Genomic DNA, 10,625 nt, shown 5'->3' with positions numbered 1-10,625 from the left:
CTGGGAAATAGTGACCATAAAGTAATAATCTTCCAATTATCATTCAAAAGAGTGTTTCTTCAGGGAGGAACAAAAATACCAAACTTCAAAAAAGCTAAATTTAGCCAACTAAAAGAGGCCATAGGCCAAACTAACTCGGACAAAGTCCTCAAAAATAAAACTACAGCCACAAAATGGGATATTTTTAAAAGCATCCTAAAATCTAATTGTAAGAGGTACATACCTTATAGGAATAAAAGGTTAAGAAACAAGAAAAAAACTATGTGGATAAATAGAACTGTAAAGAAAGCAATAAATGACAAAAAGAAAGCATATAAATCACTAAAACAGGAGGGTAGTACGGAAGCACTGAAAAACTATGAGGAAAAAAATTGATTATGTAAAAAACTAATAAAAGCAGCCAAACTAGAGACTGAGAGATTAATTGCCAAAGAGAGCAAAACTAACCCTAAAATGTTTTTCAATTATATAAATGTTAAAAAGTATAAATCTGAAGGTGTCGGCCCTCTACAGAGTAATGAGGGGAGTTGCAGAAAGCGATGAGGAGAAAGCAAAGTTATTACATTATTTTTTTTTCTCCATTGTGTTCACTGAATAAAATAAACTGTCATATGAAATGCAGAATGTAAAAGTTAATTCCCCATTAAAAGTGCCCTGTCTGACCCAGAAAGAAGTACAGCGGCGTCTTAAAAAGATTAAAATAGATAAATCGCCAGAACCAGATGGAATACACCCCCTTATCCTAAGAGAAGTAATGTCATAGCCAGACCCTTATTTCTGATATTTAAGGACTCTATACTGACAGGGAATGTTCCACAGGATTGGCGCATAGCAAATGTAGTGCCAATATTCAAAAAGGGTCCAAAAACAGAGCCCGGAAACTATAGGCCGGTAAGTTTAACATCTGTCGTGGGTAAACTGTTTGAAGTTTTTCTAAGAGATGCTATCTTGGAGTACCTCAAGTAAAATAAGAAAATAACGCTATATCAGCATTGCTTTATGAGGGATCGGTCATGTCAAACTAATTTAATCAGGAAGTAAGTTCTAGACTTGACAGCGGCGAATCAATGGATGTCGTATATCTGGACTTCTCCAAAGCATTTGACACTGTACCGCATAAAAGGTTAGTATATAAAATAAGAATGCTTGGACTGGGAGAAAATGTCTCTATGTGGGTAAGTAACTGGCTCAGAGGATAGTTATTAATGGTACACACTCAGATTGGGTCACTGTCACTAGTACCTCAGGGTTCAGTATTGGGCCCTATTCTCTACAATATATTTATTAATTATCTTGTAGAAGGCTTGCACAGTAAAATATATATTTTTGCAGATGACACTAAACTCTGTAAAGTAATTGACACGGAAGAGGACAGTATACTGCTACAGAGGGATCTGGATAGATTGGAGGCTTAGTCAGATAAGTGGCAGATGAGGTTTAACACTGAAAAATGTAAGGTTATGCACATGGGAAGGAATAATGCAAGTCACCGTACATAATAAATGGTAAAACACTGGGTAACACTGACATGGAAAAGGATCTAGGAATTTTAATAAACAGCAAACTAAGCTGCAAAAACCAGTGTCGGGCAGCTGCTGCCAAGGCAAATAAGATAATGGGTTACATAAAAAGGGGCATAGATGCCCGTGATGAGAACATAGTCCTACCACTTTACAAATCACTAGTCAGACCACACATGGAGTACTGTGTACAGTTCTGGGCTCCTGATAATAGTAATGCAATTTAATATAAAATTTAAATTAAGAACATACCCCTAAAACATACATAAAATATGGTACATCAATATATATGTCCCAATCAATTGCAATGCACACTCAATCCGCAGAATGGCTCTAAATAAAGCAATATATACTGTTATCCACAATCGGCAATGCTATCCCAATGGTATGTAGCAAAAGTCCAGCAACTACAAGCTTAAGATGTTAATGTCCCGCAAGTAGGTAGAGCCGATATATGTGTTAGCATCCACTGACAGCCGAACTATTAATCGGCCTGTTAACTCCAATGTACTTCCACTATAATGCCCGCAGTTAGGAGCTCACAGTCAAGAACTTGAAAATGCTGTTAATGCAATAAAGTTTGTGCTCCAAAACGAGCCCGGTCTTACCCTTCACCGCTGTTGTAGCGTTGCTCCAGGAGGCCGCACACCCGCAGCGTCCCACGTGGTGTGCTGCTGCCTGTACGCGGCGTCCCACGTGACCTGGTTTCCAAGGGGACCGGATGCAAGCTCGTATGACATGTAACTTGTGCGTCAGCTTCCACTCTGTGCTCTTAATTCCGTAACTCTTTCTTTTCTTTGCCGGCTTTGTTGCTTTTTCTTTGCTCCTGTGTAGATCAACGCTTACTCTAGACACCGCCAGACGCGTTTCGGGGTCTCAAGCCCCTTCCTCAGTGGCCTACTGAGTAAGCGGATCCTCACTCTTTATAGGTGGTTAGCTCCACCCTCCTTCCTCCATATTGTTTCTGTTTTTTCTACTTTGTGGGGTGGATTTGCTTTCCATGAACCGGACTGTCATCCTGATGTGCCTCTTTTAATCGTACATCTTATTAAAATACTTTAAAACAATAAATACAAATACCCCATACATATACAATTGATACTGGAGAAGGCTACAAGGTCTCACACAAAAAACGCATATAAAACGCATCGGAACCGCAATGGTGTATCTCGCATTTTCCATGCGTTTTTTCTTGATATGCATTTTTCCCTTATACTTAACCTCAATTTTGTCATCATATATTGGGGTGACCAGCGGATACGTAACTGGGACAGTTCATTTACCTTTCCTTCAAAGGTTCAAGATTCCTTAGCTTTGTATAGTAGAGGCGGATAATACTTATCTCTCTGTGGTTAAGAGAGGCCGTCCTGCAGGGAGGGGAAATCACAGTGTCGGTATAACGGCCAGACTACGATCTCCCATCCCCACAGGACAACCCTCACAAGAACCCAAAGACCTCCAACTCAGCATTGAGGCCTCTAGGGATGATGGTGTCATATTCAAAGATCCTTCTGGATTCTTGTCGTGACATGTGTGCAATATGGTTTCCCCCTCTCCAGGCTTTTTTAACTTTTTCAATCGCCACAAATTTTGGGATCATTGGGATCACAGTTATGTATTCATTTGAAATGTTTAGATAGAGAGTGCGTATCCAGGCCTTTTTTGATATTTGCCACATGCTCTGCCACTCTCTTTTTCAGCGTTCTTTTGGTTCTGCCTATATACTGCTTCCTGCATCCACATTGTAGCAGATATATAACGTCTGTGGAATCGCAGGTTAGGCATTCCTGTATCTCCAAACTGAACGTATTAACTGTGGACACCACTTTCGTGGTCTTTTTTGGGAAACTGGTAATTTTACAATTGGAACACCTGCCACATTTAAAGAATCCATTTACTGCTAACCAATTATCTTTTGCTTTTTTATGGCTTTCCTTCCTCAATTGCACTGTCGGGGCTATCTTCCCGGCCAGGTTATTTGCCCTAGTGTACGTGATTTTGGGAACTTCACTTAAAAGGGGGCCAACCCACTTGTCATTTAATAGGTGTCCCCAATGTTTGCGGATGCTCCTCTCAATTATTTTGTACTGAGAATTAAAAGGTAAAATAATTCTCAGTACCTCATCACAAATTTGGGGATCCCTTACCCGAAAGAAATCTTTTCTTTCCATTTTTTTCACTTTTTCAAGTGACCTCTCGATCACCTGTACCGGGTAGTCTTTCTCTAGCAGTTGTTCTTTCAAAACAGTCGCTTCCTCCTCAAACCTGGCATCGTCAGTACAGTTCCGCCGCAGCCTGCGGAACTGACTGGTTGGCACATTGATTAACCAGCGGGGTAAATGACAGCTCGCGTATCTAATAAAACTATTTTTAGCGACTGGTTTGAAAAAAGTGTTGCATTGTAGCTGGTCCCCCTTCACCCATATCTCAAGATCTAGAAATTCTACTTTCAATTTGCTAACACTAGGGGTGAATACCAAATTTTTATCATTCTTATTGATGTCTTGAAGGAATAAATCCAAAGATTCTGCTGTATCTTGCCAATATGAACAGGACGTCATTTATGTAGCGCCGCCATAGCACCAGATCCGTCCCCAGCCTTGGCATGATGACCTCTTTCTCCCATTGAGCCAAAAACAAGTTGGCATAGCTGGGGGCGAATCTGGTGCCCATGGCGGTGCCAGTTCGCTGTACATAGAACTCCTTATTAAAGGAAAAATAGTTGTGGGCCAATATGTATCTAACCCCACCCAATAGGAACTCCAACTGCTCACTAGGGATACCTGCATCTCCCGACATTTGTTCTTGTAAAGCTTGTATACCCTGGGTGTGGTCGATGATGGTATACAAGGATCCCACATCCAAGGTCCCCAAGATCCAGCCATCCAACCACCTAATCGTCTCCAGGGTTCCGACTATGTCAGTAGTATCGCGTATGTATGATGGTACTCGTTTAACATAGGGTTGAAGCCATTGATCTATGTATTTTGATAAATTACATGATATGGATTCAATCCCTGACACTATCGGTCGCCCTGGAGGTGATTGTAGATTTTTATGGATCTTGGGGATACAGTAGAACATTGGTATCCTTTTCTCAGTATTCAATATAAACCTGGCCTCCTGCTCAGAAAGAAAGTCCATCTCCACTCCCTTTTCACAGTATATTTTTAACGTTTTATAATACTCTTCTGTAGGATCACCTTTTAATTTTTGATAAGTATTTCCTGAACTTAGTTGTCTATGGCACTCTTTCATATAATCTTCCATATTTTGTACCACTACCGCCCCACCTTTGTCAGCTGGCCTAATTATAATGTCATTCATCTCCTGTAATGATTTAATCGCCTTCATCTCTTCTCTATTTAGATTGGCGTTAATCCTACGGCTTTTTATTCCTCTCAAGTCTCGTTCAACATTATTTTTAAAGTCGCCATTTCACTGCTGATCTCTTGCCTGGGAAATTTCTTTGATTTAGCTTTTAGATCAGTATGTGAATATCTACTGGTGCTTCCTTCAATATCCATTTCTCTGTTGATCGGATTTTTCAAAAAATACTTTTTGAGGCATAGCCGTCTGATGAATTTTTCAACCCCAATATATGTGGCAAACTTATCCAGAGGATTTGACGGGGCAAATTTGAGGCCCTTATTTAGTAACTGTACCTGAGTGTCTGTAAGTACAATGTCACTTATGTTAATTATGTTGGTCGTCGGTTGTGTGAATTTCTGTGTGTCCTTCTTTCGTGCATGTCGTCCTCTCCTAATTGTCCTTTGTGTTCTTGCCACTTTGATCTGGTCAATATTGGCGTGTGATAATGTTCTGTGTTCTGTTGATACCTGTGTTGTTGTCGTGGTAACGGAAAATTGTCCCTGTCCCGTGTGTATTCTATCGGACGCTCCCTCAAATTGTAATCGTGTACATACCCCTGTCTGTAATTGGGTGTGCACCATATCCATATAAGAAGAGGGTGAGCCACCGTTTTCTTTTTATTCTCACTTTTGCAGCACCCTTTACGGTTGTGATCCCCTCTTCCTAATATGGACATTTGGGAACACTTAAATAATAAATATAAGAAAATTGATACATTCACTTTCAATGTGGAAGGGGAAGTGTCAGCAGGGATGGAGAGGTCAATTGATGATGTTTTTAAAGTATTGGAGAAGACTCTACAACGTCAATTGAGAAATAAATGGGAAATAAGGTCACTCACACAATATCTGGACAAGGGATTCATCCCTAAAGGTTTGACACTCACCAAGATACCTGCAATGGACTTGGTGGATGATAAATTCAAACTTGAGTGGGACGCTTTTTTGAAAGCCCAATCAGGAACCCTCGTCCAGATGATTATAAAAAGGAGAATACAAATATCAGAGGAGATGACGGGACAAATTGATTCCCTAAAGCGAGAAATGGAGGCATTTCCAGACACTGAGGCAGTGCATAAATGGCATGAAAGAATCTGCAAAAATGTAGATTCCTTGGAAAGAGAAATAATAGGGAAGAAATCTAGAAAGTTACACCATCTAGAAAGGAAGGAAGTCACTGAAGTTAATCTACAGAGGGAGGTCGAGGACACTGACACTCAGGAACACAACATAGATTATGGAAATGTAAAAATTTCAAATAGATTTGAAACACTGGCTACACCTCATTTTTTAGATTACACTCCACCACATCACAAAACACGAATAAGGAACACACGTACTCCCACGCCACCACGGCAGAATGTGAGGAAACACAAGAACACACGTACTCCCACGCCACCACGGCAGAATATGAGGAAACACAATTACAGACAGGGGTATGCACACGATTACAATTTGAGGGAGCGTCCGATAGAATACACACGGGACAGGGACAATTTTCCGTTACCACGACAACAACACAGGTATCAACAGAACACAGAACATTATCACACGCCAATATTGACCAGATCAAAGTGGCAAGAACACAAAGGACAATTAGAAGAGGATGACATGCACGTAAGAAGGACACACAGAAATTCACACAACCGACGACCAACATAATTAACATAAGTGACATTGTACTTACAGACACTCAGGTACAGTTACTAAATAAGGGCCTCAAATTTGCCCCGTCAAATCCTCTGGATAAGTTTGCCACATATATTGGGGTTGAAAAATTCATCAGACGGCTATGCCTCAAAAAGTATTTTTTGAAAAATCCGATCAACAGAGAAATGGATATTGAAGGAAGCACCAGTAGATATTCACATACTGATCTAAAAGCTAAATCAAAGAAATTTCCCAGGCAAGAGATCAGCAGTGAAATGGCGACTTTTAAAAATAATGTTGAACGAGACTTGAGAGGAATAAAAAGCCGTAGGATTAACGCCAATCTAAATAGAGAAGAGATGAAGGCGATTAAATCATTACAGGAGATGAATGACATTATAATTAGGCCAGCTGACAAAGGTGGGGCGGTAGTGGTACAAAATATGGAAGATTATATGAAAGAGTGCCATAGACAACTAAGTTCAGGAAATACTTATCAAAAATTAAAAGGTGATCCTACAGAAGAGTATTATAAAACGTTAAAAATATACTGTGAAAAGGGAGTGGAGATGGACTTTCTTTCTGAGCAGGAGGCCAGGTTTATATTGAATACTGAGAAAAGGATACCAATGTTCTACTGTATCCCCAAGATCCATAAAAATCTACAATCACCTCCAGGGCGACCGATAGTGTCAGGGATTGAATCCATATCATGTAATTTATCAAAATACATAGATCAATGGCTTCAACCCTATGTTAAACGAGTACCATCATACATACGCGATACTACTGACATAGTCGGAACCCTGGAGACGATTAGGTGGTTGGATGGCTGGATCTTGGGGACCTTGGATGTGGGATCCTTGTATACCATCATCGACCACACCCAGGGTATACAAGCTTTACAAGAACAAATGTCGGGAGATGCAGGTATCCCTAGTGAGCAGTTGGAGTTCCTATTGGGTGGGGTTAGATACATATTGGCCCACAACTATTTTTCCTTTAATAAGGAGTTCTATGTACAGCGAACTGGCACCGCCATGGGCACCAGATTCGCCCCCAGCTATGCCAACTTGTTTTTGGCTCAATGGGAGAAAGAGGTCATCATGCCAAGGCTGGGGACGGATCTGGTGCTATGGCGGCGCTACATAAATGACGTCCTGTTCATTTGGCAAGATACAGCAGAATCTTTGGATTTATTCCTTCAAGACATCAATAAGAATGATAAAAATTTGGTATTCACCCCTAGTGTTAGCAAATTGAAAGTAGAATTTCTAGATCTTGAGATATGGGTGAAGGGGGACCAGCTACAATGCAACACTTTTTTCAAACCAGTCGCTAAAAATAGTTTTATTAGATACGCGAGCTGTCATTTACCCCGCTGGTTAATCAATGTGCCAACCAGTCAGTTCCGCAGGCTGCGGCGGAACTGTACTGACGATGCCAGGTTTGAGGAGGAAGCGACTGTTTTGAAAGAACAACTGCTAGAGAAAGACTACCCGGTACAGGTGATCGAGAGGTCACTTGAAAAAGTGAAAAAAATGGAAAGAAAAGATTTCTTTCGGGTAAGGGATCCCCAAATTTGTGATGAGGTACTGAGAATTATTTTACCTTTTAATTCTCAGTACAAAATAATTGAGAGGAGCATCCGCAAACATTGGGGACACCTATTAAATGACAAGTGGGTTGGCCCCCTTTTAAGTGAAGTTCCCAAAATCACGTACACTAGGGCAAATAACCTGGCCGGGAAGATAGCCCCGACAGTGCAATTGAGGAAGGAAAGCCATAAAAAAGCAAAAGATAATTGGTTAGCAGTAAATGGATTCTTTAAATGTGGCAGGTGTTCCAATTGTAAAATTACCAGTTTCCCAAAAAAGACCACGAAAGTGGTGTCCACAGTTAATACGTTCAGTTTGGAGATACAGGAATGCCTAACCTGCGATTCCACAGACGTTATATATCTGCTACAATGTGGATGCAGGAAGCAGTATATAGGCAGAACCAAAAGAACGCTGAAAAAGAGAGTGGCAGAGCATGTGGCAAATATCAAAAAAGGCCTGGATACGCACTCTCTATCTAAACATTTCAAATGAATACATAACTGTGATCCCATGATCCCAAAATTTGTGGCGATTGAAAAAGTTAAAAAAGCCTGGAGAGGGGGAAACCATATTGCACACATGTCACGACAAGAATCCAGAAGGATCTTTGAATATGACACCATCATCCCTAGAGGCCTCAATGCTGAGTTGGAGGTCTTTGGGTTCTTGTGAGGGTTGTCCTGTGGGGATGGGAGATCGTAGTCTGGCCGTTATACCGACACTGTGATTTCCCCTCCCTGCAGGACGGCCTCTCTTAACCACAGAGAGATAAGTATTATCCGCCTCTACTATACAAAGCTAAGGAATCTTGAACCTTTGAAGGAAAGGTAAATGAACTGTCCCAGTTACGTATCCGCTGGTCACCCCAATATATGATGACAAAATTGAGGTTAAGTATAAGGGAAAAATGCATATCAAGAAAAAACGCATGGAAAATGCGAGATACACCATTGCGGTTCCGATGCGTTTTATATGCGTTTTTTGTGTGAGACCTTGTAGCCTTCTCCAGTATCAATTGTATATGTATGGGGTATTTGTATTTATTGTTTTAAAGTATTTTAATAAGATGTACGATTAAAAGAGGCACATCAGGATGACAGTCCGGTTCATGGAAAGCAAATCCACCCCACAAAGTAGAAAAAACAGAAACAATATGGAGGAAGGAGGGTGGAGCTAACCACCTATAAAGAGTGAGGATCCGCTTACTCAGTAGGCCACTGAGGAAGGGGCTTGAGACCCCGAAACGCGTCTGGCGGTGTCTAGAGTAAGCGTTGATCTACACAGGAGCAAAGAAAAAGCAACAAAGCCGGCAAAGAAAAGAAAGAGTTACGGAATTAAGAGCACAGAGTGGAAGCTGACGCACAAGTTACACGTCATACGAGCTTGCATCCGGTCCCCTTGGAAACCAGGTCACGTGGGACGCCGCGTACAGGCAGCAGCACACCACGTGGGACGCTGCGGGTGTGCGGCCTCCTGGAGCAACGCTACAACAGCGGTGAAGGGTAAGACCGGGCTCATTTTGGAGCACAAACTTTATTGCATTAACAGCATTTTCAAGTTCTTGACTGTGAGCTCCTAACTGCGGGCATTATAGTGGAAGTACATTGGAGTTAACAGGCCGATTAATAGTTCGGCTGTCAGTGGATGCTAACACATATATCGGCTCTACCTACTTGCGGGACATTAACATCTTAAGCTTGTAGTTGCTGGACTTTTGCTACATACCATTGGGATAGCATTGCCGATTGTGGATAACAGTATATATTGCTTTATTTAGAGCCATTCTGCGGATTGAGTGTGCATTGCAATTGATTGGGACATATATATTGATGTACCATATTTTATGTATGTTTTAGGGGTATGTTCTTAATTTAAATTTTATATTAAATTGCATTACTATCATCCCTTAGAGTGTTGTCCTTTGAAGTGTGCCCCCCCACACCTGTTTTTCTCTAGACAAATCTTTACATTTGGTCCTAAGGGTGGGACCAGGGGGTGTGCACCATATCCATATAAGAAGAGGGTGAGCCACCGTTTTCTTTTTATTCTCAGTTCTGGGCTCCTGTAAACATGGAGAGGGTACAGAGCAGGGCAACTAAAATAATAACTGGCATGGGGCAACTACAGTACCCTGAAAGATTATCAACATTAGGGTTATTCACTTTAGAAAAAAGACAACTGAGGGGAGATCTTAATAATATGTATAAATATTTCAGGGGTCTCTCCCATCATCTATTTATCCCCAGGACTCTGACTGTGACGAGGGGACATCCTCTGCGTCTGGAGGAAAGAAGGTTTGTACACAAACATAGAAGAGGATTCTTTATGGCAAAAGCTGTGAGACTATGAAACTCTCTGCTTGAGGAGGTGGTGATGGTGGGTTCACTAAAAGAGTTCAAGAGGGGCCTGTATGTATTTCTGGAGTGTAATAATATTACAGGCTATAGCTACTAGAGAGGGGTGATTGGAGCCAGGAAGGAGGA

The 10,625-nt window shown here is 41.2% G+C and overlaps 1 protein-coding gene across 1 annotated transcript in view; it reads left to right on the top strand.

Annotated features, from left to right (window-relative positions):
* Window positions 1-9,629: 9,629 nt before the first annotated feature.
* Window positions 9,630-10,625, top strand: part of LOC122933444 (N-fatty-acyl-amino acid synthase/hydrolase PM20D1-like) — a 55,664-nt gene continuing 54,668 nt past the window's right edge. The window contains exon 1 of the mRNA XM_044288439.1: window positions 9,630-9,644. The gene's annotated coding sequence lies outside the window, so the exon portion shown is untranslated. The remainder of the gene's footprint in view (window positions 9,645-10,625) is intronic.

The sequence above is a fragment of the Bufo gargarizans genome, chromosome 3 (genome assembly GCF_014858855.1).
Source record: "Bufo gargarizans isolate SCDJY-AF-19 chromosome 3, ASM1485885v1, whole genome shotgun sequence".
Lineage (NCBI taxonomy): Eukaryota > Metazoa > Chordata > Amphibia > Anura > Bufonidae > Bufo > Bufo gargarizans.
Note: the sequence above shows the minus strand (reverse complement) of the source record. Positions and strands in the feature narration are given on the sequence as shown.